Source organism: Macrobrachium nipponense, chromosome 23 (genome assembly GCF_015104395.2).
Source record: "Macrobrachium nipponense isolate FS-2020 chromosome 23, ASM1510439v2, whole genome shotgun sequence".
Classification (NCBI taxonomy): domain Eukaryota; kingdom Metazoa; phylum Arthropoda; class Malacostraca; order Decapoda; family Palaemonidae; genus Macrobrachium; species Macrobrachium nipponense.
In genome coordinates this window covers 51,636,371-51,664,046 of record NC_061090.1, presented here as the reverse complement: position 1 = coordinate 51,664,046, position 27,676 = coordinate 51,636,371, and the positions used below count along the sequence as shown (strand labels likewise).

The window sequence follows — 27,676 nt, the reverse complement described above, 5'->3', positions numbered from 1 at the left end:
CAAGCGTGTGGAGAGACCGGGAGAAATTCACAGTCGGTGGCCGAGAAGAGAATGCTGCGAATAGAGACATAGGATAATAAAAAAAAGAATAAGGACAAAAAACGTAAATAGCAATATTACATAAAATAAAAACCAACCATCCAGGAATTAGAAGACGTTCGTGAAGAAAACGCTTCGAATGGCTTCTATTCAGCGGCGTAAGTAAATAGTTCGGAAATGAGTAATGACAAAGTATATATATTATATATTATGTAAATGGTAATAACCGAACGTCACATTAACTGCTCATATTCTCTGCTCTTTTTTTTTTTTTTTTTTTTTTTTGAATAGGCTTGTCACTCAAAGCTCGAGATCCAACTTCAAAGAAATATGAAGAAATCATACAGGTATATATGTATATATTTATACCAAATAATGTAAGTATGTTTGTATGTATGTATGTCTAAGTGTGAAGAGTTTACTCGTATTGTCAAAAAATGGCGGTAATATCAAAGTTCACTAAAAAAACAAAATTATTCCTCAATCTTATATGCGAGTAATTTCACCGAGTAAGTAAAAACAGTCATCTGAATATATCAGCATATTAAGCCACGAATTACTTAAAAAAAGAATATATATATATATATATATATATATATATATATATATATATATATATATATATATATATATATATATATTATATATGCCCAACTCGAGGAAGATATTATATATGTTTACCGAGATTCTGGCAAACTCTGGCAAGGATTGGCGCCAAGTGTAGACTCGAACTCTCCTTTTTCGTCTCTTCTCCTCCTACCTGCTGTGGTCGGTCGTTTTGATGTTGGATATCAGTGATTGCTGGCACCACGACGGGGTCTAGAGGTTTCAGGGCTTTTTGGAGAGCTTTCGTTATCTCGTTCTCGAATAGGCCAACCGCTAAAAAGAAAAAAGAAAAAAGTAAAAATAATGATCAAAATTAATTTTTAGAAGTCTCGCCCGTCATTCGTTTTTATTAATTATTTATTTCCCCAGTTTTGCGTCAGATGTCTCTTCTGTGGTAAAGCAAATCCACAGAGATTTATCCCCAATTTTGTGGTCACGTCTCTCTGGTAAAATAAATCTAGAGATTTCTCACCAATTTTTCAAATGTCTCTCTGGTAAAACAAATCTACAGAGATTTCTCCCTAATTTTTCAAATGTCTCTCTGGTAAAACAAATCTACAGAGATTTCTCCCTAATTTTTCAAATGTCTCTCTGGTAAAACAAATCTACAGAGATTTCTCCCCAATTTTGTGTCACATGTCTCTCTGGTAAAAGAAATCTACAGTGATGTAAGTATAATATATATATATATATATATATATATATATATATATATATATATATATATGATATATATATATATATATATAGATATAGATATAGCTAAATTTACACTTCATAGAATCTTTTAATGTATATCAATCAACCCTTGCATCATTTTGGATTTGATTATTCTAATTAAGAGTTTTTTTTATAAATTGCCTCTCTGATAAGATTCATTTGACACCACAGAAAGGTAACTGACTAAAGTAACTGGAGAGTAGGTAAGCGAAAAAATAATAAATAAATATAATAAATAAAAATCCGTTAATCGTCATCCACTTAACATAATGAATCAAAGTAAGTTCACATTACGTTAGATTCACAGATATAAAATCCAGTGCGATTTGGCATAGGATGTTCAATTTTCCCTGTCGATATTCAGGTCAGACGTCTTAGAGTTGAGAAATTGTTTGTAATGTATCAGAGAGAGAGAAGAATACCTTTCACTTATTTAGAATAATAATAATAATAATAATAATAATATATTTTGGTAGAAGACCCTCTTTTAGGCAAATGCTGTGAAAAAGAATGGCAGAATTAAGCGAGTTGATTTTAAATAGTTGAGTGTTTTTTTTTTTGCCTTACAATTCGCTTCTCAGGCTCAGCGATGTTTCTGAGCGACTGGCCAATATTCATATTGGGAATTTTCAAAAGATTACATGAATATTGGCCAGTTACTCAGAAACATCGCTGAGCCTGAGAAGCGAATTGTAAGGAAAATAGAATAAACATTATATAAAATCAACTCTCTTAATTCTGCCATTCTTTTTAACAGCATTTGCCTAAAATATGGGTGTTCTACCAAAATAATAATAATATTGATAATAATAATAATAATAATAATTCTCCAGGACATGCAGAAGAGTGTAATCCTAGAAACGGCGCACATAGTAAGAAAAGTGATGGACTCCTAAGGAGGCAGGATGCTACCCGGACCCCACACTCATAAATACCACCCAGTCGGATTGGAGGACTGTGATATACCAAAATAAAAAAAGTAAAATAATAATAGTAATAATAATAATAATAAATTACGTACGTGCCGGGCTGGCTTTAAGCGAGAATGCCACAACGGACAAAATTACGATAGTCTTCAGCATCGTGGTGGTTCTGGCTTGAGTACCCTGAAAGAGACGAAAAATAGATTTAAAAATATAGTCATACATATATTCATATAATCCGAAATCAGTTAATTGACGTAAATATGAAAAAGAAATCAGTTAAAATCTATAAAATACGACTGCAAACTAACCTTCGACATACCTTTCAGAATGTCGGTGAAACCCGTTTCCCTACCTGGTAGCGGCTCTGCGTCGACTGTGGCAAAGACCAGCCGTTTTATAGCTCTCCTGACGATGAGGTTTCCACTGCAGTATCTACCCACTCCATTAGCAACCTCCCCTTTCTTCTTCTTCCCCAGCCTCTACTCCCCTTCATCCACCCGTGAGATAGACGTAGCTGATTACCGAGGGAAACCAGACTGCTAAATGCATGTGTTGTGTTACTGATGGCTGACTAGGTCTACAAAATTCTCACGAAATTCGCCTCTAGATTTGCCATATGGTCCACTTCCCACTCTCCTGCTCCTTCCCCCTACTACAGGTGAGAACTGCTGCCTTATTTTACAGCCTATCTCGTGAAAGTTTATTCACTATTATCGAAAACAGTAAAAGAAGACTACAAGGATTTATTTGCTCTGATTCCTGGTAAAAAATAACGGTACGTAGATCATTGTTCGGCGAAAACCGAAAATGTAGGAATAAAATTCGCGCTGTGTCACGATTCTCAGTGAAGGAATACGATAAATGAGTTGGTTAGTCTCATATATATATATATATATATATATATATATATATATATATATATATATATATATATATATTGGTTACGGGTATTGCCAAAAATTATATACTCTATATATATATATATATATATATATATATATATATATATATATATAATGAAAAAAAATCACAGTGGAGATGCACGTGCCTGTGGTATGAGAGAAATATATATATATATATATATATATATATATATATATATATATATATATATTATATATATTTCTCTCAAACCACAGGCACGTGCATCTACTACTGTGATTTTTTTCATTATATATATATATATATATATATATATATATATATATATATATATATATATATAGTATATAATTTTTGGCAATACCCGCAACCAATAGAAATGTTTCAGATAAACCTAGCAATTCGCCTTTCTATCCTCATTTTACAAAATGTTGAATCATAATCCTAGGACAGTATTCATTTTATAACAATAAAAACCTCTGCATCCTTCTACTATCTTCTAACTAAAAGCATGAAAGCAGTGCTAAGAGGATCAGTGGTTTGAAATCTTACCCTCAAAACAATTCCAGAAAATAATTTCCTTATCAGTCGTAAAATCGTAAAAATTTCTTTGACATTGTAATAGGATTTTAACATATGGAAAGCAGACTTTTCCATTAATGCAATGTTAACGTAGGCGAGCACTGACTTTATAAGCCATTCTGAAACAGAATTGTAAAGTTGATTTATGTTATATACGTAATTGTCTACTAAATGGGTTTCCATTTTAGACAAATTTCAAACGAGGTAGTATTGAATTACAGCAACCAGGATTTATGCCCGTCTGATGTCAACTTCAAATAGACATTTAAGTCAGATCTGATATGATTTTAGATGAAATTCGCCTTTGTTGTCATACTTTTCTCATAATAAATTTTGGACACAACCGTAATGCAAACTCCGGTTTCGTTTCTAGTTCAAAAGTAAGCTTTTATTGTATGAACGAAATGCGAAGGCCTGTTTTTCATTCTGAATTAAATTCTTGTAGGTTCAATTTGATATCAGAGTGAATTACAGTGAGGTATTCATGTCGTAGAGACGTAGACAAAATCTAACAGCTTTTGAAAATTGCAGGGCTAAACCAACGAATATTTTAGTGGGTGAGAACGAGACTTTTTTTTATTTATCTCTTTTTACTTAGTCATCGCACATAAAATATCATACGCGTATATTGTACATTTATTTCACCCTCATGTACATTTATCAATAATTGTTCATACATGATGAAAATAACTTTTCATTCCATATTTTAGCGAATATCTATATTAGCTACAGCAAAAATTAGCTTGACAAATTCTGTCACGTTCAAGAAGTAGTGTTTTAGTTATGTTCAAATCATCTAATTGTTAATAGATGATGAAAATGTTACGTAATAAAACACTTTTTATGTCATCACTTTTTTATGTCATATCTCAGTGAATATCTATGTTAGCTTACAGCAACGCTTAACAAGTTCTGTAGTTTTCAAGAAGTAATGTTTTAGTTATGTTCAAACCATATACTACAGACCTTTGGGCGAAATTAATTGACTGGATGGGCAATTTATTTTTGTACGACTGATAAATTACTTCCAAACAAAATCCAGTGAGATGGAAAGCCAAGAGTATATCATTTCAACAGAATCTATTCATTGCTTGTCGTCTGGCGCGTATTTCTAGAAAATTGTTCGTAAGAAAAAATGTAATTCTGTAATTCATTTCCCTATCATGCCCCTATGTAGAGATTCCCATAGATGGGGACGATACAAAAACATTTTTTCACATGGTTATCTTCTACTGAAGCGGCGCGCATACTTCATTTTTATATACGGGCAGGTGCGGTACTGATGGACATTCCATGTGACATTTACGTAAGTATTTGGGTATCTGTGCGCGACAAAGGACAGTCTCCCATATTCTGATACGAAAATTTCACCTTTACTTCTAGATGATGATTTGTCCCGTGTGGCTTTACGATATGGTGAATTTTCTAAGAAAAATTCACATACAATTTCAAAGAATTTGGAGGGTCCTAGTAATTTATTATTGTTATTATTATTATTATTATTATTATTATTATTATTATTATTATTATTATTATTATTATTATTATTATTATTATTATTATTATATTTTTTTTTTTTTTTTACCCTATCACATTCATCCAATTCAACTGGGTGGTATTTATAGTGTGGGGTTCCGGGTTGCATCCTGCCTCCTTAGGAGTCCATCACTTTTCTTGTGCGCCGTTTCAAGGATCACGCTCTTCTGCATGAGTCCTGGAGCTACTTCAGCCTCTAGTTTTTCTAGATTCCTTTTCAGGGATCTTGGGATCGCGCCTATGATTATGGGTACAATTTCCACTGGCATATCCCATATCCTTCTTATTTCTATTTTCAGATCTTGATACTTATCCATTTTTTCCCTCTCTTTCTCTTCAACTCTGGTGTCCCATGGTATTGCGACATCAATGAGTGATACTTTCTTCTTGATTTTGTCAATCAACGTCACGTCTGGTCTATTTGTACGTATCACCCTATCTGTTCTGATACCATAGTCCCAGAGGATCTTTACCTGATCGTTTTCTATCACTCCCTCAGGTTGGTGCTCGTACCACTTATTACTGCAAGGTAGCTGATGTTTCTTGCACAGGCTCCAGTAGAGGGCTTTTTGCGCCACTGAATCATGCCTCTTTTGTACTGGTTCTGTGCAATTGCCGGGCATTCGCTTGCTATGTGGTTTATGGTTTCATTTTTCGTATTGCACTTCCTACATATGGGGAGAGATGTTATTTCCGTCTATCGTTCTTTGAACATATTTGGTTCTTAGGGCCTGATCTTGTGCCCCTGTTATCATTCCTTCAGTTTCCTTCTTGAGCTCTCCCCTCTGTAGCCATTGCCATGTGTCATCGCTGGCTAGTTCCTTAGTCTGTCTCATGTATTGTCCATGCATTTGGTTTGTTGTGCCAGTCCTCTGTTCTGTTTGTCATCTCCTGTCTCTGTATATTTCTGGGTCTTCGTCTACTTTTATTAGTCCTTCTTCCCATGCACTCTTGAGCCACTCGTCTTCACTGGTTTTCAGATATTGCCCCAGTGCTCTGTGTCTCGATGTTGACGCAGTCCTCTATACTTAGTAGTCCTCTCCCTCCTTCCTTTCGTGTTATGTATAGTTTGTCCGTATTTGCTCTTGGGTGTAGTGCTTTGTGTATTGGCATATGTTTCCTGGTTTTCTGATCTATGCTGCGGAGTTCTGCCTTCATCCATTCCACTTATTATTATTATTATTATTATTATTCTTATTATTATTAGTTCTTATTATTATTATTATTATTATTATTATTATTATTATTAAAATTATTAAAAAGTAAGTTGCTGCCTCAGGTGCGTTAATTTTATAAAGTTCTTCTCTATTTTTCTAATTATTGTCTTCTCATTGTTGCTTAGAGTGGTGAGCAACGCACAGAAGGTTGGCATGTCTCAAAAAGCAATAAATGAGCAAACAATAATTAGAAAAAAATAGAGAAAAACAAAAAATTTTATAAAATGAACGCAGCCGAAGGCAGCAATTACTTGTAATGAAACATGCTTTAAAAGAGGGTTTACTTCCGCATATTATTATCTATTATTATTGTTATTATTATTATTTTTTATTTTTTTTTTTTATTTTTTTTTTTTTGCTCTATCACAGTCCTCCAATTCGGACTGGGTGGGGCGTATTTATAGTGTGGGGTTCCGGGTTGCATCCTGCCTCCTTAGGGAGTCCATCACTCTTCTTACTATGTGTGCCGTTTCTAGGAATCACACTCTTCTGCATGAGTCCTGGAGCTACTTCAGCCTCTAGTTTTTCTAGATTCCTTTTCAGGGATTTTGGGATCGTGCCTAGTGCTCCTATGATTATGGGTACGATTTCCACTGGCATATCCCATATCCTTCTTATTTCTATTTTCAGATCTTGATACTTATCCAATTTTTTTTCCCTCTCTTTCTCTTCAAAAACTCTGGTGTCCCATGGTATTGCGACATCAATGAGTGATACTTTCTTCTTGACCTTGTCAATCAACGTCACGTCTGGTCTGTTGCACGATCACCCTATCCGTTCTGATACATAGTCCCAGAGGATCTTTGCCTGATCGTTTTCTATCACTCCTTCAGGTTGGTGCTCGTACCATTCTTATTACTGCAAGGTAGCTGATGTTTCTTGCACAGGCTCCAGTGGAGGGCTTTCGCTACTGAATCATGCCTCTTTTTGTACTGGTTCTGTGCAAGTGCCGGGCATTCACTTGCTATGTGGTTTATGGTTTTCACTTTTCGTATTGCACTTCCTACATATGGGAGAGATGTTATTTCCGTCTATCGTACTTTGAACATATCTGGTTCTTAGGGCTGATCTTGTGCGCTGTATCATTCCTTCAGTTTCCTTCTTTAGCTCTACCCTCTGTAGCCATTGCCAATTGTCATCGCTGGCTAGTTCTTTAGTCTGTCTCATGTATTGTCCATGCATTGGTTTGTTGTGCCAGTCCTCTGTTCTTTCTGCTTTCTCCTGTCTCTGTATATTTCTGGGTCTTCGTCTGCTTTTATTAGTCCTTCTTCCCATGCACTCTTTAGCCACTCGTCTTCACTGGTTTTCAGATATTGCCCCAGTGCTCTGTTTTCGATGTTGACGCAGTCCTCTATACTTAGTAGTCCTCTCCCTCCTTCCTTTCGTGTTATGTATAGTCTGTCCGTATTTGCTCTTGGGTGTAGTGCTTTGTTTATTGTCATATGTTTCCTGGTTTTCTGATCTATGCTGCGGAGTTCTGCCTTCGTCCATTCCACTATCCTGCGCTGTATCTGATTACTGGCACTGCCCATGTGTTTATGGCTTTTATCACATTTCCGGCGTTGAGTGACTTGAGTATCGCCTTGAGTTCTCTGCATATATTCTTTCCTGATCGTGTCCTTCATCTCTTGGTGTTTTATATCTCCTCCTTCCATTATTCCCAGGTATTTTGTATCCTGTCTCATCTATGTGTTGATGTTGTTCCCATCTGGTAGCTTTATCCCTTCAGTTCTCGTTACTTTGCCTTTTGTATGTTGACTAAGGCGCATTTTTCTATTCCAAACTCCATCCTGATGTCCTCAGATACAATCCTTACAGTCTGGATTAGGGTATCTATTTCCTTGATGCTCTTACCATACAGCTTGATGTCGTCCATGAACATCAGATGGTTGATTCTGTTGCCTCTTTTCTTGAGTTGGTACCCGACATCCATCTTCTGTAGTTACCTTTGTCATGGGAAATCATGGCTACTACGAAGAGTAGTGGGGACAGTGAGTCGCCCTGGAAGATCCCTCTCCGATATTAACCTCTGCTAGTCTTATTCCAGAGCTTGTAAGGATTGTATTCCAGTTGCGCATTGTATTTTTGAGGAAGATGATGGTATTTTCCTCTGCCCCATATATTTTCAGGCATTCTATTAGCCATGTGTGTGGTATCATGTCGAAGCTTTCTTATAGTCTATCCATGCCATGCTTAGGTTGGTTTTCCTTTTCTCCTACTGTTCTTCATTACCATTTTTGTCTATCAGGAGCTGGTCTTTTGTGCCCCTACACTTCCTTCTGCAGCCTTTCTGTTGGTGGGGGATGGTGTTTGGGTGCTTGGTGATTTGAGATACAATGCTGGAGTTGTTCTGCTATTCGTGGGTGTAGGGCCTTGAAGTTTTTGAGCCAGTATCCATGGACTTCATCGGGACCTGGGGCTTTCCAGTTTGGCATTTTCTTTAGTGGTGTCTGACTGTGTCTGTCGTGATGTCTGTGAATCTTTGTTTTATTCTCCCTGTTTCTTCTTCCTTGACTTCCTGGAGCCATGTTGCATGTTTGTTGTGTGATACCGGATTGCTCCATATGTTTTCCCAGAGTCTCTTACTTGGTTCGGCTTCAGGAATTTGCTGGTGGTTGGTCTTCCCCTCTTAGTTGGCTGTATAGTCTTTTTCTGGTTGGTTCCCAATAGTTTGTTCTGTTGGTATCCCTTATTCCTGTTCATGTATCCGTGGATCTTATGTGCTTTGGCCTTAAGCCTCTGTTTTACATCTTCTATTGTGTTGTTTAATCCCTCTCTTGTACTTTGTATTTCTCGTTGAGTTCCTCCCTTGTTTTCTTGCTTCTTAGCCTTTTTTCTGCCATCTCTTTCAGTTACTCAAGTCAGATCTCATCACCATGATTTGCTTTTCCAGTCGCCTTTTCCAAGGAGGTTGCTGTTTTGGTTTCTGTTGGGTTGGTTGTGCTGGTGGTGTTCGAATTCCCATCAGTTCTGCTACTAATCTTGCTCCTGCATATGTCAAGTTATTTGTTTCTGTGATACTGGTTGTGTGTATTATGCCATTATTTCATTGACCTCACTTGTTTTCTCCCTTAATTTCTTGGTGTTGTAGGCTTTCATGGAGGGGATCTTTGTTCTCTCTGTATCTGGCTCCATCCATTGTCTAATCTTTTCTACCCATTCCGTCCTCTCTGTTACTTCGTCGGTGTTTCTTCGTGTGTCGTTTTTGTTTGATATCTCATCCTCCCTGTCGTCTTCTGTGGCATCGTCTCTCAGTTCGTCTTCGTGTAATTCGTTGTCGTGTGACATTTCCCTTTCCAGTTCGTCTCTTTCTGTTGGGGAGAGCCAGTTCTTATTCTTTATGTTCCTTACTTTGTCTGCCAGCCTCTGCTCTGTTTGGGGGGGTGTTATTCCTCTCATTCCAGATGTTGACCAATCTTCTTCTATATCCTCTCTCCATAGGGTTGCTTTTGATGTAGCATCTCCATATTTCCTTATTTCTTCTCTTGTCCATTCTTCCTTTTTGCCTCTGTAGCTCCAATCTCAGGCTGTTGATTATTATCGTTGTGGTGATCAGTTGCTGGATGACGACCTCCAAGTACCTGACCGTCTTCCCCTTCAATTGGGTTGAATACCTGGTTGCCGGACGAAGCTCCTCTGTTGCCAGAGGTTCCATTTACGTCGTTGTCGGTTAATCTTCATTTCTTTCCATCATTGCTGAGTTTTGCTATTTAACCCATAGCTGGACCCTCCACCCCATCAGGGATAGGTACTCATTTACAGCTGAGTAGACTGAGGAAATTATGGTAAAGATCCTTTCCCAAGGAATCAACGCCGAGGAGAGCGGTCACCCATCCAACGACTGACCAGAGCCAGTGTTGCTTAACTTGACTTAAGTCTATTGACGACCTAACCCACTCCTCCACGGCGCCACTATTATTATTATTATATTATTATTATTATTATTATTATTATTATTATTATTATTATTATTATTATTATTATTATTATTATTATTATTATTATTATTATTATTATATTATTATTATTATTATTATTATTAACCAAACAAAAACTTCTTTCAGTTTTCTTCTGAAGATTGAAAAAGAAACCCACAAAATCACTGTGTAACGTGTTTACTTTTAAGTGTGGAGTAAATTAAATGTAAATACTTAGAAGTAAACACGTTACACAGTGAATTTTTGGGTTTTCTTTTTCAATTATTATTATTATTATTATTATTATTATTATTTTTATTATTATTATTATTATTATTATTATTATTATTATTATTATTATTATTATTATTATTATTATTATTATTATTATTATTATATCCATTGTCATTTTCAAGCTCTGCTCTGGTCAAACTCTTCGGTAACATCTCTATTCATTACCTTTTCTTCTGATTTACACCCAATGTGATCCAGTTTCTGCCTTCTCTCACTTATTTTTTTTTTTAAAACCTTTATTTTATTTTCCTTCCTTCCGTAGCTATGGCCCTTAGTTATTCGCGCATGTCTTGGGCTATGTCATAAATATAATAGAGTGAGGTTAATGGACGGTAGATCAATATAAGCTGTTTCTTCGCGTTCATTTGCCATTCGTGTGAATTTCTAATGTTATCTTGGAATCATCAAATCGTGAAGGCAATATCAAGTAACATGGAACTGAAATAGGAGAATTCGAAGTGTTGTTAAATTCCAAATTCTCGCGGAGATTATTATTATTATTATTATTATTATTATTATTATATTATTATTATTATTATTATTATTATTATTGGAAAAACAAAATCTACAGTTATGTAAATGTAACATATATTTAAATTTAAACCTGTAAGGATAGCTTTTGGGAATCTTTTCGGTTCCCAGATTGATGAGGGGAACCGAACCAGATTCCCGAAAGAGCTATCCTTAAAGTTTTCAATTTAAATATATGTACATTTACATAACTGTGGATTTGTTTCTCATTTGAAGACTTGTGCTACTGTGAGGATTTTTAAATTATTATTATTATTATTATTATTATTATTATTATTATTATTATTGCCCGTTTACTACTTTAGAAAGCTGAAAAAATGTCGTTGATTTCTTTAGAAAGTTGAAAAAAATGGGGGTCGTTGATTTCTTTAGAAAGTTAAAAAAAATGAGGGTCGTTGATTTCTTTAGAAAGTTGAAAAATGAGGGTCGTTGATTTCTTTAGAAAGTTAAAAAAAATGAGGTCGTTGATTTTCCTTTGAAAGTAAAAAATGAGGGTCGTTTGATTTCTTTAGAAAGTTAAAAAAAAAATGAGTCGTTGATTTCTTTAGAAAGTTAAAAAAAAAGTGAGGGTCGTTGGAATTTTTCTTTAGAAAGGTTTTAAAAAAAATGAGGGTCGTTGATTTCTTTAGAGTAAAAAAAAATGAAAAAGGGTCGTTGATTTCTTTAGAAAGTTAAAAAAAATGAGGGTCGTTGATTTCTTTAGAAAGTTAAAAAAAAAATGAGGGTCGTTGATTTCTTTAGAAAGTTGAAAAATGAGGGTCGTTGATTTCTTTAGAAAGTTAAAAAAAATGAGGGTCGTTGAATTTCTTTAGAAAGTTAAAAAAAAACATGAGGGTCGTTGATTTCTTTTAGAAAGTTTTGAAAAAATGGGGAGGGTCGTTGATTCTTTAGAAAGTTAAAAAAAATGAAGGGTCCATTGGATTTCTTTAGAAAAGTTGAAAAAGATGAGGGTCGTTGATTTCTTTGAAAGTGTTAAAAAAAAAAAAATGAGGGTCGTTGATTTCTTTAGAAAGTTGAAAAATGAGGGTCGTTGATTTCTTTAGAAAGTTAAAAAAAATGAGGGTCGTTGATTTCTTTAGAAAGTTAAAAAAATGAGGGTCGTAGATTTCTTTAGAAAGTTAAAAAGAATGAGGGTCGTGATTTCTTTATAAGTTTTTAAAGTTAAAAAAATGAGGGCGTGAATTTTCTTTAAGTTGATTTCTTTAGAAAGTTAGAAAAATATGGCCGTTGATTTCTTTAGAAAGTTGGAAAAATATAGTCATTGATTTCTTTAGAAAGTTGGAAAAATATGGTCGTTAATTTCTTTAGAAAGTTGGAAAAATATGGCCGTTGATTTCTTTAGAAAGTTGGAAAAATGAGGGTCATTTATAACTTTAGAAAGTTGAAAAAGATGGGGGTCGTTGCTTTCTTTAGAAAGTTGAAAAATTAGGGTTCTGGATTTTTTTCCTTGTGAAAGGAGGAGGATATAAAATCTCAATGAATAAAACAGAATTTTATATTTAAAAAAAGCCGTTGCAATATAATTCCAGTAACAGTATAACCCTAATCGTAAACACTATGAATCCAGAACAGGGGTTCTTAACATTCTGACGACTCCAGACCCCCAACGAAATGCCCAGTATAGTTCCATACCCCTTTACTCAAGTCCTATTTGTTATCAATATAACTTTAATATGCTTAGTTTAATACATTCTTTAGGTACGATTAGCTAGAAATAGAACATACAAGAATATCAAAAGCTTTTATAGTTTTATATAGTTATTTATCTACACAATGTACTCATGTATACGATGACATTCAAATCAAATATATAAAAAATATCCATAGAGCAAGTCCCATACCCCCAAGGGGTATGGATACCCCTCTGTTAAGAACCCCTGATCTATAGATGTACGGGTTCGGGTTAACGTTTGGCAATTGTACTTTCAATTTTAGTCACACTCCATTTGGGTAAAAAAAAAATAACAAAATAAAAAGTCAATGAAAAGCGGTCCCTTAGATCAGTATCACAGCACAAGACGAACATCTCGACCAGCCTTTAAAAAGTTCTTCTTGTGATATAGTTATGGTCTGATGCTTCTCGATGTGTTGACGGATATATTATTAGCCAATGTTATTTCATGATTTAAGAGCTCTTTCCTACGTTGCTTTTACCATACAGTTAAACGTCAATTGTTTTCATCACAAAACCTCAAATTCGAGAAATTAATTTTTTCACTGAGAAATTCTAGCGTTTTGGTCCATGAACGTCAGCCCTCAGAAAGAGATATATGTACGGCGATCGTCAGCCTTTTTTATCCTTGTCCAAAAGAGCCGATATCAGCGCCCTTGCTCTCTCAGGATGCATGCCATGATCTCGAAGCGTTTTGGCCAAGAGGATCCTGTCCACCGGCTTCGCGACACCGTCTCCCACCCTGTTGTGGTGGCCTGGCCTGACTCTCAGAAGCGGGAACTGTGACGTCACGGACTTCCTCCTCTTCTCTGCGTCGATTTCGACGACGTGTCGGATGGCGAACCTTCCCTCGGTGTTGTTGGTTTTCAAGAGCCTGTTGATTTTCTGGCGACTGATGCTGGACGACGCCGAGCCACTCCTCCGCTGCCCCAGGGGAAGGCCTTGCGTGCGGTAGAAGCTAGACTTGCGGAGCACATCTGAAATAGGATACCTCTCGTTTATATTTGTTTTACTGGCTGTCTTAACAGTATTGCCCACTGAGCATCCAAGTAGTGTATATACAGGTTTTCATGTTAGAACTCGAAAAACAAAATACAAGTCCTATCTACGATAGGCACATGTTCTATCAGCAATCAATGTTTTAATGCTTTAAAAAAAAGTCATGAAAAGGACAAAAATAAATCCTATATACGATAGTCACAGGTCTTAGCAGCAATTAATGTTAGAAAAAAAGTCACATCTAATTATTGGTCTAACTAGGCCTGGTTCAACCTGAATAAGAAAATTACCCCTAGATGCTGACCCTTTGGCGTGGGTAGGGGGCTTAGGGACCAGCAGCTGGGCTCTGATGCCTGGTGGGATTGCTCTCTCACTGGTCCTTGGGGCCCAGCTGCTGATCCAACTAAATTAGTCAGAACTTTTCCTTCTCTCTGCTATTTTTTCATTCTTACTACATCCTTCTCCTTCATGTAATATTTTTTTACTAGCATTTCGGTTTAATTATGTGGAATTTTCCACTTGTTAAATTTTACTGCTTAGGTGAGTCTGAGAAGGGATCGTGTTTTGGAAGGGGTTTGCATTCGAAGCTAATTGTGGGAGTTGTGGTGATTGAGTCGCCACCTGATATGGTTTGGACCTAAGAGGTAGTGATGGGACCCCTCCCATTGCTACCTTGAGGGCGGAATCATCTCCAAACATCAGCCCATCGGAATCCAGGGGGTACTGGTGTTTGGGATTGGACTCCTGGCTTTTGTCCAGAAGCCCACCAATACATTTGGAGTGGGGAGTTGGTCCTCATTAGTGGGGGCAGAACTCCCAGCAGGCGGATAGGCTTATACCTGGGCCACTGCAAGCATATTGGTGCTATCCCGTAAGGGTAGGGTATGGGGTGGACCATTGGGAGTCGACTCTCACTTGTGCCATTAGTGGAAAATTTGAATACCTGACTGACCCACGATACCTTCTTGATATAACCAAGCAGTCTACAAATATATTGAAATTATGGATATTGATCAATGTTTGCCCTCCCCTGGATCTGACGACTATCACACGGAACCATGCACCGTGACACCAGGGTGCTATTAAAACTAGTGGATTTGATGTGAATAATAGAGTGCTTTATTGCACTAATGTAAGCCTTTTGTTGGACTACGAGTGCTTGCATAGTGTTGCAAAACAGTTTGGTAAGGTGGAAAGGATTAAAATGCTTCTAGAAAGAGACAAGCAGTCTTTTTCTGCATACATTAGATTTTCCTCTCCCCAAGAAGCTAGTGAGGCACAACTGAAATTGAATGGCCACATTCTAAATGACTCTGTTTTAAGCACCAAGGTGTTTTCAGTGAGGAATTTGCACGATGAGCCATTTGATTTTGTTCCTAAGGACGAAGAATGTGACCAGCAACATATACCAGGATGCTTCCTCCCCCTATATGGCATGTTGCCAGTTATAAGGAGGGAAGAGAAAATTTCATTAAAGCTGCTGAATGTATTGAGAACAAAGTAGGTTCTATTCCTATTGGTAATCTGAAACGATATGGGAAGAACTTACTCATAAAAGCAGGCAATGAGACGCAAGCTGTTTCACTATCAAAGTTTAAACCCCCTCAAAGTGGAAATATTGAGGCTATCACATTGCACAGATTCTTTAACACGCGGAAAGAGGTAGTTTATTCCAGAGACTTGCATGTTTTTAATGAGGATACCATCAATGTTGGCCATGAGAGGATGCAAGTCAAAAAATATAAAAGAAACCCTAAACAATGTCGCAAATGCTTTGAATATGGCTACATTCAAGACTCGTGTGGAAACAATAAGAGATGTTCTGTGTGCTCTGCTGAGCATGACAATTTGGACAAGTGTGAAGCAGCCTGTTATTGTTTCCAGTGCAAGGGTGATCTCTTTCCAAACACTAGGACTTGCCTCAGGTACAGGTTTGAGCAAGACGTGTTGTCAGTGGCTGATAATGAACATCTCAGCATCAGTGCAGCAAAGCGTGTGGTAATGGGGGCTAACAAGAGTGCCAACTCTACCTATGCTTCTGTAATAAAGTTGATGGAGAGTTCTAGCAATGAGAGGCCACCAGTAATTGAATCTAACAGTAAGCATCGGAAACCTGTTTCTCCTTGCAATGGAAATTATAATCAGAAACTTAAGTCAGAGCGTGTTTTGAAGCCCAGTACTAAAAATTGTTCTTCCAAAAGCATGGACAATTTATCCTCTCAAGCTGATACAAATGTAATGGTTGCAAATTCAGCCCCTAAGCAAAGTTTGGAAGTAGCCACAAATAATAATTTCACCAAGAAGCAACCAAAGGAGTGGCCCAAACTAGAGAGATCTAGCTCGGATCCATCAATTATCACAGTCACTAAGAAACCTTATAAAACCACAGCTGCATCCACCAGGAAGCGTATAAGAAACGCGTCCCTGAATAATGAAAGTTTTATCATTAAAACTTCAAATGGGTTCAGTGTTCTGGAAGAGATCTCTCCGCCAAGGAAGATAGTTCCAAAAGCAGATCCAGTTCAAAGACATGCAAGTTCTCATCAGTCTTGCCGCCCCAAGACTAATAGCAGTAGTGATGCACAGAATCACAGTAAAAATCCTGAGCATCGGCCTCGAATTCAGAAATCTGTTTGTCAGCCAAGAACCCTGATGTCTGATAAAGATGAAAAGGGATCAAGAAAGCAATCTCTTATTAAGGAGAATTTTCCGCTCCACCCTAGGAACAGTACTTCCCCTCCAAAGAGTGGGAAGTAGTATATTTTACCACCATAGCATTCAGTTTTGATGTCCTTCAGTGGAATTGTAAGGGTCTCTGAAAGGGTCTCAGAGCCCAGACAGAAGACTTTAAAGTCTTAATGCATGAATTTAATCTAGGGATTGTATGCCTGCAGGAGACTATGTTAGGTAACTCTCCTTATAATCCTGGACTTGATTATGCTATTTTTAATTCTTTTCCCCCAATTGGTGATCGTGCCCATGGAGGTGCTGTAATTATTGTTAATAAATCTCTGTGGCACTCCACAATACAATTAAATACAACTCTACAAGTTGTTGCTGTCTCGGTCATATTAGACAAGAGGATGACTGTTTGTTCATTATACCCCCCACCAGACCTTTCTTTTAACATTGGAGATATTCAGACCTTGATTAACCAACTTCCCACTCCTTTTCTCTTATTAGGAGATTTTAATGCCCACAACCCCTTTTGGGGAAGTGTGTGTTTAGACAGCAAAGGGAAAATAATCGAGGGCCTTATTGGCACGAATGATGTCGCCCTATATAATAATGGGTCAATGACCTTCCACAGCATTCATAATAATCATCTCTCTGCACTGGAACTCAGTATTTCCTCAACAAATATCCACCTTGATTTTAAGTCTGTTAGTGAAGATTTGAATGGAAGTGATCATTACCCGATCCATCTGAAATATGTTGTAAATGCTCCATCTGAAACATTACCTAAGTGGAAGGTAGAGGATGATGACTGGGACAAGTTCAGTAAAGGAGTCAATCTAGATAAGGAGTTTGAGTCATTTAATTCTCATCTGAATGCCTATGACTACTTCATTGAATCCACTCTGAAGAGTGCTGAGGGCTCGATTCCCAAGACAAAAGGTAAACCTCGTAGACCTGCAGTTCCCTGGTGGAATAAGACATGGTATTCTGAGGAAAGTCACAAGGAAGTGCTACCGACGATACAAAACTAGTGGCTCCCCTCAGTCTAAATTAATCTATAATCGTGCGTTACCCAAGCAGCGGCGCTTTTATAAGAAAGCCAAAAGAGAAAGTTGGTTTTACTATCAATGGAATCAATTCCAGAACTCCATTGAGAGTGATGTGGTGCAAAATCAGGAAACTAAGTGGAAAATTTGTTGCGTCACCATTACTCTCATTAAAAGTCAATAACACTCTGATCACAGAAGTTGTCAATGAGCTGAGAAAACACTTTTCTCAAATTTCCAGCCCTGACAATTATTCTCTAGAATTTCAAAGAGTTCAGAATGCCGAAATGACTCTGAAATTTGAATCGGGAAAATCTGAACCATACAATCACAAATTTTCCTTAAGAGAATTTCGGGAGGCACTCTCTTCAACTGAATCAACATCTCCAGTGGGTGATTCAATTTTATATGAAATGCTTAAACACCTCCCAGATGATGCCAAAAATTATCTACTCAAGATTATAAAAAGAATATGGGAAACTGGAATTTTACCCAAGGACTGGAAAATATCCATAATTGTTCCCATAAAAAAGCCTAATAAAGACGCTTCCCAAGAAACCGGGTATAGACCAATAGCTCTTACCAGCTGTGTGTGTAAGCTGATGGAAAAAATGATAAACACCAGATTAGTTTGGCATCTGGAAACCAAAGGACTAATATCTCCATTTCAATTTGGTTTCAGGAAAAATCGTTCCACCCTTGATCCCTTGCTGAGGCTGACCAATCAAATCCAGCAAGGATTTGCCAAACGATGTCAGACTATCAGCGTATTTTTCGACCTTCAGAAAGCATATGACACTACTTGGAGAATTGGCATCATAAAACAATTGCACAAGATGGGCATATGTGGAAGAATGATTAAATTTGTATATTCCTTTTTAACAGAGAGATTTTATAAGGTTATAGTGGGCAACACTCTCTCCCAACCTTTTGTGCAGGAGGAGGGTGTTCCACAAGGAAGCGTTTTAAGTGTAACACTTTTTTCAGTGGCAATAAACAGTATAGTCCAACAAATATCATCACCTGTTAAATGCTCGCTTTTTGTTGATGACCTTGCAATATACTGCACAGGATATGATGCCTCGTCAGTATGTAAACATTTGCAAAGGTCTGTTAATGCTATTACAAAGTGGGCTGATGAGAATGGTTTTAAATTCTCCTCCTCTAAAACAGTTTCTGTAAGATTTACTAAGTGCCAGCGTGTGGAAGAGGTTCCCACACTTAGTTTAAAAGGATCTATCATTTATTATGAAAATGAAGTGAAATTTTTGGGAATGACCATTGACCAGAAATTGACATGGGCCAGCCACATAAATGCCTTAAAGATTAAGGTTAAAGAGTCTCTGAATGTTTTAAAGGTTGTCTCTGGATTTAGTTGGGGAGCTGATACAAAATCCCTGCTTAGACTATATGACTCGTTGTATAGATCCAAGCTAGACTATGGCTGTCAGATTTATTCCTCAGCTTGTAAAACCAGGCTGAAGGAACTGGACGTTGTACACAATATGGGGCTGGGAATATGCTCAGGGGCTTTTGGAACTTCGCCTGTTGAAAGCATATATGTTGATACTAACCAACTTCCCCTTGATCTGAGAAGGCAAGAACTAGGATTAAGGTACATGGCTAGAATTAAAAGTGCTCCCAAAAATCCCTCCTTCCAGGTGCTGAGGGAAGCAGACTCACGTGTCTTTTCTCGTATGCGAGCCTCTAGACCATTTCAAGTTAGACTAAATGAAGATGTTACAGGTAATCATCTTAAATCCCAGAAAGTCATGAAAGTAAAACATCCTGTGTATCCTCCATGGCTTATTCCAGAACCATCTGTGTGCAAAAAAGCATATAACAAAAAAGACCGTCCTGAGGAAGAGATTAGGGGAAAATTCTTGGAGCACGAAACTGTCCATACTAATGTGACAAAAATATATACAGATGGATCAAAGTCAGATAGTGGTGTTGGCTGTGCAGTTATCCTTGGTGATACAGCATATACGGCTAAACTACCTGATTTGCATCCATATTCACAGCAGAATTAACAGACATAGTTCTGCCCTGGATATAGTTTTCAAAGTAGCTACGAAAGGTTGAGACTTTCCTACAATTAGCAGCATTGACACGTCTCCCATATTGCCAAAGGACATATTTAATCCTAATCCTAGAAGGTACATTTTCAGGATTAACCTCCTTGAGGTTAAGGTTAATCCGGAAGCTAATCCGGAGAATGGACATATACGAGCGTATGTCCAGCTATTTGCTTTTATTCACAGTGACTTCGTTTTTAAAGTAATATATGCCATGTGTATGTATGCTTACGTTTAACGTATTTACTTATATATGTGTACACACACACACACACATATAAATGTATATATATATATATATATATATATATATATATATATATATATATATATATATATCTATATATATATATATCTAATAAAAGGAGCCCATAAAAACACCAAAATATAGAGAGAAAAGTACTATATTTCAGAGACTGCTGTCTCTCTCTTCAGGTATATGAATGAGAACATAACCATAGAATAAACTGGAATTTGTCACGTGTAATTTATAGCAGCAACTGCCGGTACAAGAGTCAAATGATGGAATCGGCCTTAATAAAAGAGAAGCAGGTAATGAACATCTCAAAAGGGGCGTGGGTTTCAGATGTCGTCGACCAAGTTTTCATTCAACCAACGCTTAAGAAGATTAAAGGAAGATTATCAGCGGGGGTGACCTAAATTGGCTTACTTGTGGACGGATCTCTTGGTATAAATACCACCTTTTCTGTAAACTTTTCTCATTCATATACCTGAAGAGAGAGACAGCAGTCTCTGAAATATAGTACTTTTCTCTCTATATTTTGGTGTTTTTATGGGCTCCTTTTATTAGATGGAATTCTGTTGTTACAGAACATTTTTACCAGTCATTGTCAGCCCATTATGGAATTCAACCGCCTTTTTAGGATTCTTCACTCACTTCCAGAAGTCAAGCCAGTTTTCCGGAAATTTGAGAAAGAACTGAACAGACTACACCGGCTGAAAAACCAAAAACACTTTTTGGAAGAATGCCTCAAAGAACAAGTACTTCCAAAAATGTACGGATTCGGGAGATGGACTCTGCAATCAAACCCCTTCCCTCTATCACACAAGATTTTCCTGGAAGAAAGAATCACCAGTACGAGAAACGACATCTTTGTGCTACGCAGAGTGATATATGGAACTCAGTCTAATCTTCGCCTCCTCACTTCGGACCACATATACAGGTATCTGATTTCATTCTGTTCCGACATTGCTGCCTATAATAGCGTGACTCATTCCAACAGACTTTTACGCAAGTTAAATAACCTAATAGACAATAGCGCATGGAATAATCTTGAACAACAAGACAAAGTTTTAAACTTATCCAACACCCCCCTTACTGTAAATCTACATTTAGTTTTAAATTTAGGCTTATCCTTTGCCCTTATGCCAGACCGCAAAAACAACCTAGACTTCATAGTGGCTTTTGACAAATTCATATCTGACAAAAACTACAGCCGTGAAGAGATATGTTTAAAAGGAGTGTTACTAAATGCCTTAACTGACCTTCATAAGAAATATCCTGTTCCCCGCAGATTCATGATAGCCATCCACTCGCTAAAAAGTTAGATGTTATAATAAGTAGATCCGACAAAGACGGCAAAATCGTAATAATGGACAAAGACTTCTACCTCGACAAAATCAACCAGCTCCTTAGCGACACAAACACCTACGAAAAACTGACGAAAAATCCCCTCCAAAACGTTCCCACAGAATTTTTTTCGGAAAGTAAGATTAATTGGCCAAGACAAAAAGAGTATTGAACTATTAGAGAAATTTAAAGTAATTAATCCTAAATTACCCTACTTTTATTGCCTTCCCAAAACTCACAAAGACAATCTTCCATTCAGACCCATCGTTTCATGCGCCGGAGCTTTCAATTACAAAATTTCTAAATGGTTAGCTGGCCTCCTTTCTCCTAGGCACTTTTTCTCCCAGTCACCTTAAACATTCGGAAGATTTTTGTCACAAATTCAGAGAAGCACATATACCACTTCACAACATAAAACTTTTAAGCCTTGACGTAGACTCCCTATTCACAAAAGTACCAGTACAGGACGTTCTTCAGTTTTTAAGGGAAAAATTGTCCCCCTATTCAGATCATTTCCCATTGGCGCTTGACAAAATAATAAAGTTAGTTGAATTATGTGCATCTAATAACATATTTTCATTCGGGGAATCATTCTACAAGCAAAAATTCGGGTGTAGTATGGGTAGTCGTTTAAGTCCTGTTTTAGCCAATCTGTACATGGAATACTTTGAAAATACAGTAGTAAATGCAATAAAACCCAAAAACATGCTGTGGATGAGATACGTGGATGATATTCTAAGATTTTGGGATAATAGGTGGGGTAATTTTAATGAATTCCTCTCAAAATTAAACGCATTAGTGCCCAGCATCAAATTTAAAGTTGAATGGGAAACAGACAACAAAATTCCTTTTCTTGATGTTTTAATAATCAGAGACACGACAGAATACAAATTTACCATATACAGAAAACCAACGTTCTCACTGTCATATATTCACTACTTTAGCTATCACGACATTACTATCAAGATAGGTGTAGCTAGCAACCTATTCTTAAGAGCCTTACGAATTTGTTCCCCAGATTTCCTGGAAAAAGAATTTGAACTTATTCGCAAACAACTTTCGTCTTTAAAGTATCCTGACCATATAATTGAGAAAGCAATTCAAAAATTTTCTACCAACCCCCTAAAGACAAGACCAGAGACACACCCAACAATAAAATAAAAATTCCTCACCCTCACCTGGAGACGATTAAGAGAATAACCAACACCCTTGGGAAATCCAACCCTTTTGGCATTTACCTACCCAAACACCTTAGCCAAATCCCTGATTAATGTCCAACAAAAGACATCTCCCAAGGACTCTGGGGTCTATGAGATCCCGCCAAGACTGTGACCCAATCTTACATCGGCATTTACAGGTAAATCACTTCCCCTGAGATGAATACAACACAAACGGTCAGTTAGGTATGGACAACAGAACTCGGCTATTTTCAACCATATAAATGAACATAGCCATAGAATAAACTGGAATTTGTCACGTGTAATTTATAGCAGCAACTGCCGGTACAAGAGTCAAATGATGGAATCGGCCTTAATAAAAGAGAAGCAGGTAATGAACATCTCAAAAGGGGCGTGGGTTTCAGATGTCGTCGACCAAGTTTTCATCAAACCAACGCTTAAGAAGATTAAAGGAAGATTATCAGCGGGGGTGACCTAAATTGGCTTGCCTGTGGACGGATCTCTTGGTATAAATACCACCTTTTCTGTAAACTTTTCTATTCATTTACCTGAAGAGAGAGACAGCAGTCTCTGAAAAATAGTACTTTTCTCTCTATATTTTGGTGGTTTTTATGGGCTCCTTTTATTAGATGGAATTCTGTTGTTACAGAACACCATTTTTACATTAATATAGTATATATATATATATATATATATATATTTTATATATATATATATATATGTATATATATATATATATAATATATATATATATATAATATATATATATATATATATATATTATAAGGTATATATATGTACACACATATATATATACACACATACACATGCAATATTTAATTGGGGTTTATATATATTTAATATATATAAATGTATATATATATGTGTATATATAGCCCAAATTAAATTGTGCATCAAGCAACTCGAAAAATGTATAGGAAGGCCCAAGTAGTATAATGTTTTGATCTCCGAGTTTTGCTTTTTGTACCGACGAATGGAGGGATTGGTGGACAGATAATCGAGACAATCCTCTTATTACTGTGGCCACGGGGTGTGACCCTTGGTGGTCACTTCCCTTATTCATCAAATGCACGAGGAAATGGCAGCGCCGCTCAAAAATTTTGCCAAATCTACCAAATAGTCACCTTTTTCTCCGAAAGTTTGAACGAGTTTAAGAAAATATGGCAGCAGTGCTAATCACCCTCGAGTCTCAACCTTTTGTAGCCAGAGTATAATTTTGTCATTTACTCGGATTCCAAAAGCACTTTAGAAGCCATTCAAAAATTCAATAGCTCCCATCCGTTAGTTCAAAAAGTTAGGAATCGTTCCTCTCTTTCTGTCTCTTTCTGTTGGTCCCTTCACATGTGGGGATTTGCGGAAACGAGATGGCAGATAGGGAAGCGAAAGCTGCTAGTGTCTCATCAGAAACAGCCTTTAGTAAAGTGGCTCATACAGATCTAAAAGGTCCTTTTAGGTCTTATATTTTAAGCAAACGGCAAGAAAGATGGACTTCTCCTCATCTTGCCGATAATAGAAAGTACAGAAATATTAGAAATAATATATTGCCGTGGCCTTCGTCTTTCCAGTCTGATAGGCGAACAGAAATAGTTTTAAGCAGACTGAGGATTGGGCACACTTATTTGACCCATCAGTTTATTTTAGAAGGGGGCAGCCTCGCAGAGTGTGCTTGCGGTGGCGAGATGCTAACAGTGGAGCACATTCTGGTTGCTTGCCCCAGATATTTTAACCAGAGAGAGAGATATCTTAGAGGTAAATCCCTTTGTGATATTTTAGGAGATGAAGCAGATATTTCTGCTCTCATCTCCTTTTTAAAGTCTATAAACATTTTTAATAACATTTAATTATTTTTTATCTCACATCATAGATATATATATTTATTTATTAAGCATTTTTTTTCATTAATTCATTCATTTGTCATATGGTAATTTATCTATAACCATTTTCTTCATACACTAAAACTCATACATCCATCCATCCATCCTGAATAAGAAAATTAGTTTCAACTGAAGAGAAGAAAAATATTTTCATTCTTGCAGTCACAGCCATGGTACTACAAATCATATGGTGAAATCACTCAAATCAATCACCCAATAGTGCAGTGGTTCTTTACCTTCTTATTACCATGCCTCCCTCTTGGAGTTGGTCCTTTCCTCCACGTATCTAAGTAAAATTCCCCCCCAGATTTATGGGAAAATGAAGAAGAAGAGAGAGAAAGAGAAGGGATTTCGAGGAATAGGGAGGGAGTTAAATAATAACAAAACATGGCAACACCGACGAGCCTAACCAGAGTACTAGACCATAGGAAACTTAACGTGATACTTTTGCACTTTTTTATGAACTTCTAATAAATATATTAGTTCCTCACTCTTACTAAGAGAATAACGAATATAATTAGAGAGTCATTTTACGACCCCCAGTGTAAGAAACACTGCACAGAGTATATGGATCGTTGTTTAGTTGAGTTAGACAGAGAAGAACAAGACTTGACTGAGCATTGATTGAACCAGAACTCTTCACTTTCTTTTAATGAGTTCTAATATAAGTGAAATACTCACCGTTAGGGAGAACTACGAACGTCATGAAGCACAAGACCAGGAAGGAGAAAGTCAGGGCCAATCCAAACACTGCCAAAATCGTCCTCGCCTTCAACATCTCCGCTCTGAAATCAACATGAGACTAAATGGCAGATGTTACGCGAAAAATAAGAAAAACTGCAGGTGCTAATAACGCATTTGAGAATCTAGACACAATATTACTAATAGTGATGATAATACTGCTAATAATTGATGGTACTACCAATCGTGAAGATGACTAACAGGTGGGGAAAAGGTATGATAAAATTAATCAAGTATACTTGGTCTCTAAGCGCACTTGTGTTCTAGTGTGTATGCATGTGTTGGCATAAACGAGTGACGTAAATGTCATCGCTAAATGAAAAATGGTTTTATCTAATCCTTAGTCATCGATAACTGATAAGACTTTCGAGATAGCCTGCCTTTCCACCCCACCCCAGACCTTGAAAAGTAGCATGTGCAATAGCAACTTTTATAAAGGCCGGTACTGACACTGGTACTAATGTTACGCCCACGTTCTCATTATAGCTGCAAAGGTCGTGAAATCTCTCTCTCTCTCTCTCTCTCTCTCTCTCTCTCTTCTCTCTCATACATACATACATACATACATATATATATTATATGTATGTATATATATATATATATATATATATATATATATATATATATATATGAGAGAGAGAGAGAGATTTCATGACCTTTGCAGCTATAATGAGAACGTGGGCGTAACATTAGTACCAGTGTCAGTACCGGCCTTTATAAAAGTTGCTATTGCACATGCTACTTTTCAAGGTCTGGGGTGGGGTGGGGTGGAAAGGCAGGCTATCTCGAAAGTCTTATCAGTTATCGATGATCAAGGATTAGATAAAACCATTTTTCATTTAGCGATGATATTTACGTCATTCGTTTTATGCCAACACATGCATACACACTAGAACACAAGTGCGCTTAGAGACCAAGTATATATAATATATATATATATATATATATATACAATATATATATCTATATAATATATATATATATACTACATACACACACACACACACATATATATATATATATATATATATATATATATATATATATATATATATATATATATAAATGTACACACACGTGTGTGTGTGGTGTAGTACATGTATGTGTGTGTCGAACGATATAATACGCTTTAATCATCGTTAAAGATTTTACCGTTAATCGTAAATAAAGTATTCACATCCTAAAAAAAAAAAAGTCGTAAATAAATGAGGCAAACTTACCAAGAAAGGTATACAGTGAGAATCTTGAAGATAAGCTCCCTCACGGCCTCTTCGTCTCCATGTTTAGTTTGATCGAAGACGAACACATTTTTCAAAGTTTAACGGTTATTCGTTGGGCGTTCTAACCATTGCTCCGGTTCCAGTGAAGCTTAGTCGAATTTGTCGTAGACTCACATGAAACTATTCGTTGACGTGTCGTCAATAAACACCTTTGAATGGAGGATCGGGCGAGACGATAAGTTCGCTGAAAAGCAACCGTTAACAAGCGCACTCTTCACCTAGACTCATACGTTTTACAACCTTGATGTTGTGACTTCACCTTGACTTATAAGTTTTACAACCATCAAGTTATGACAAGAAAAACTTCTTGTAAGATCACCAGAGCAAAAGTTAGTAAACTAGATTAAAGGAATAAAGTTTATACGAGTCACAGCTGTTTCTCTTAGACGCACCAAAACCGACTTCAGCACTAGTTCAGAATGCCGAGCTGATCTCTTGGCTGCGGTGATATGCATCCGCTATCAGGCGCCTTATCAGCAGCGTGCGATTAAGGGAAAGTGTGACAGAGAGAGAGAGAGAGAGAGAGAATAAGTAAATGAAGTTGTCTTTCTCTACTTCCCGTGAAGGTGACAATTACCTACTTGTAGGGGGCTATAGGTCTAGAGGCTACAGTTGGTACTTCAGCATGTTTTTATGATGGCGAATTAGATGAATTAAATTGATTTGGGGTGGGGGAGAACGTTACGGCTTTCAGCCACCAGTCTGGTAGGGGGGGTTATTGTTGAATACTTGATTGTGAATTTTCTTGCAAGGTGTTTATATGGGCGTTTGACGTTATTCTAAACTTTCATAATAAGATTGCAACTTTGTATATGAAAAAACTATTTCACTCCAGCCGCCATATCAAATAGACTATAAAAGACGCATATTTCCCTTTCAGCTTGACGGCGAGTTGAAAAGGAATTCGATAAAAACATGAAACAACCAAAAACAAAAGACTCGAGACTACTTCGAGTGGAATTCCCGATCACAGCACCGTGTTGACGGTTTCAACTTGTTGACCGAATCAACAAATAATAACGGCAAGTGCGCAAAACCAAGGAATTCGAGAGGTGTGAAAAGACAAGAAACGATGGCCTTTGGTCACTGGGCATTCGTTGTAACGGCTACTCCGAAGAGCAAGAAGAAGAAGGCTCCGCGGTGCTGGCATAAGGCTACTTCAGCTTGATCTCTCAGCTAACACCAACAGCTCGAACGTAAGTTGTTTTTTTTTTCTATCTTTTGTTAGAGAAAATATACAATATTTTACAATTTTAACAGCATCACA

At 36.9% G+C, this 27,676-nt stretch overlaps 1 long non-coding RNA gene across 1 annotated transcript; it reads right to left on the bottom strand.

Moving 5' to 3' along the window:
- Positions 1 to 12,731: 12,731 nt before the first annotated feature.
- On the bottom strand, positions 12,732 to 26,836 carry LOC135200434 (uncharacterized). Its single transcript, XR_010311285.1, has 3 exons — positions 26,350 to 26,836; positions 25,070 to 25,173; positions 12,732 to 13,899 (listed from the first exon to the last, which is right to left on the bottom strand). It is a non-coding gene; the product is annotated as an uncharacterized LOC135200434 (long non-coding RNA).
- Between the last annotated feature and the right edge of the window lie 840 nt (positions 26,837 to 27,676).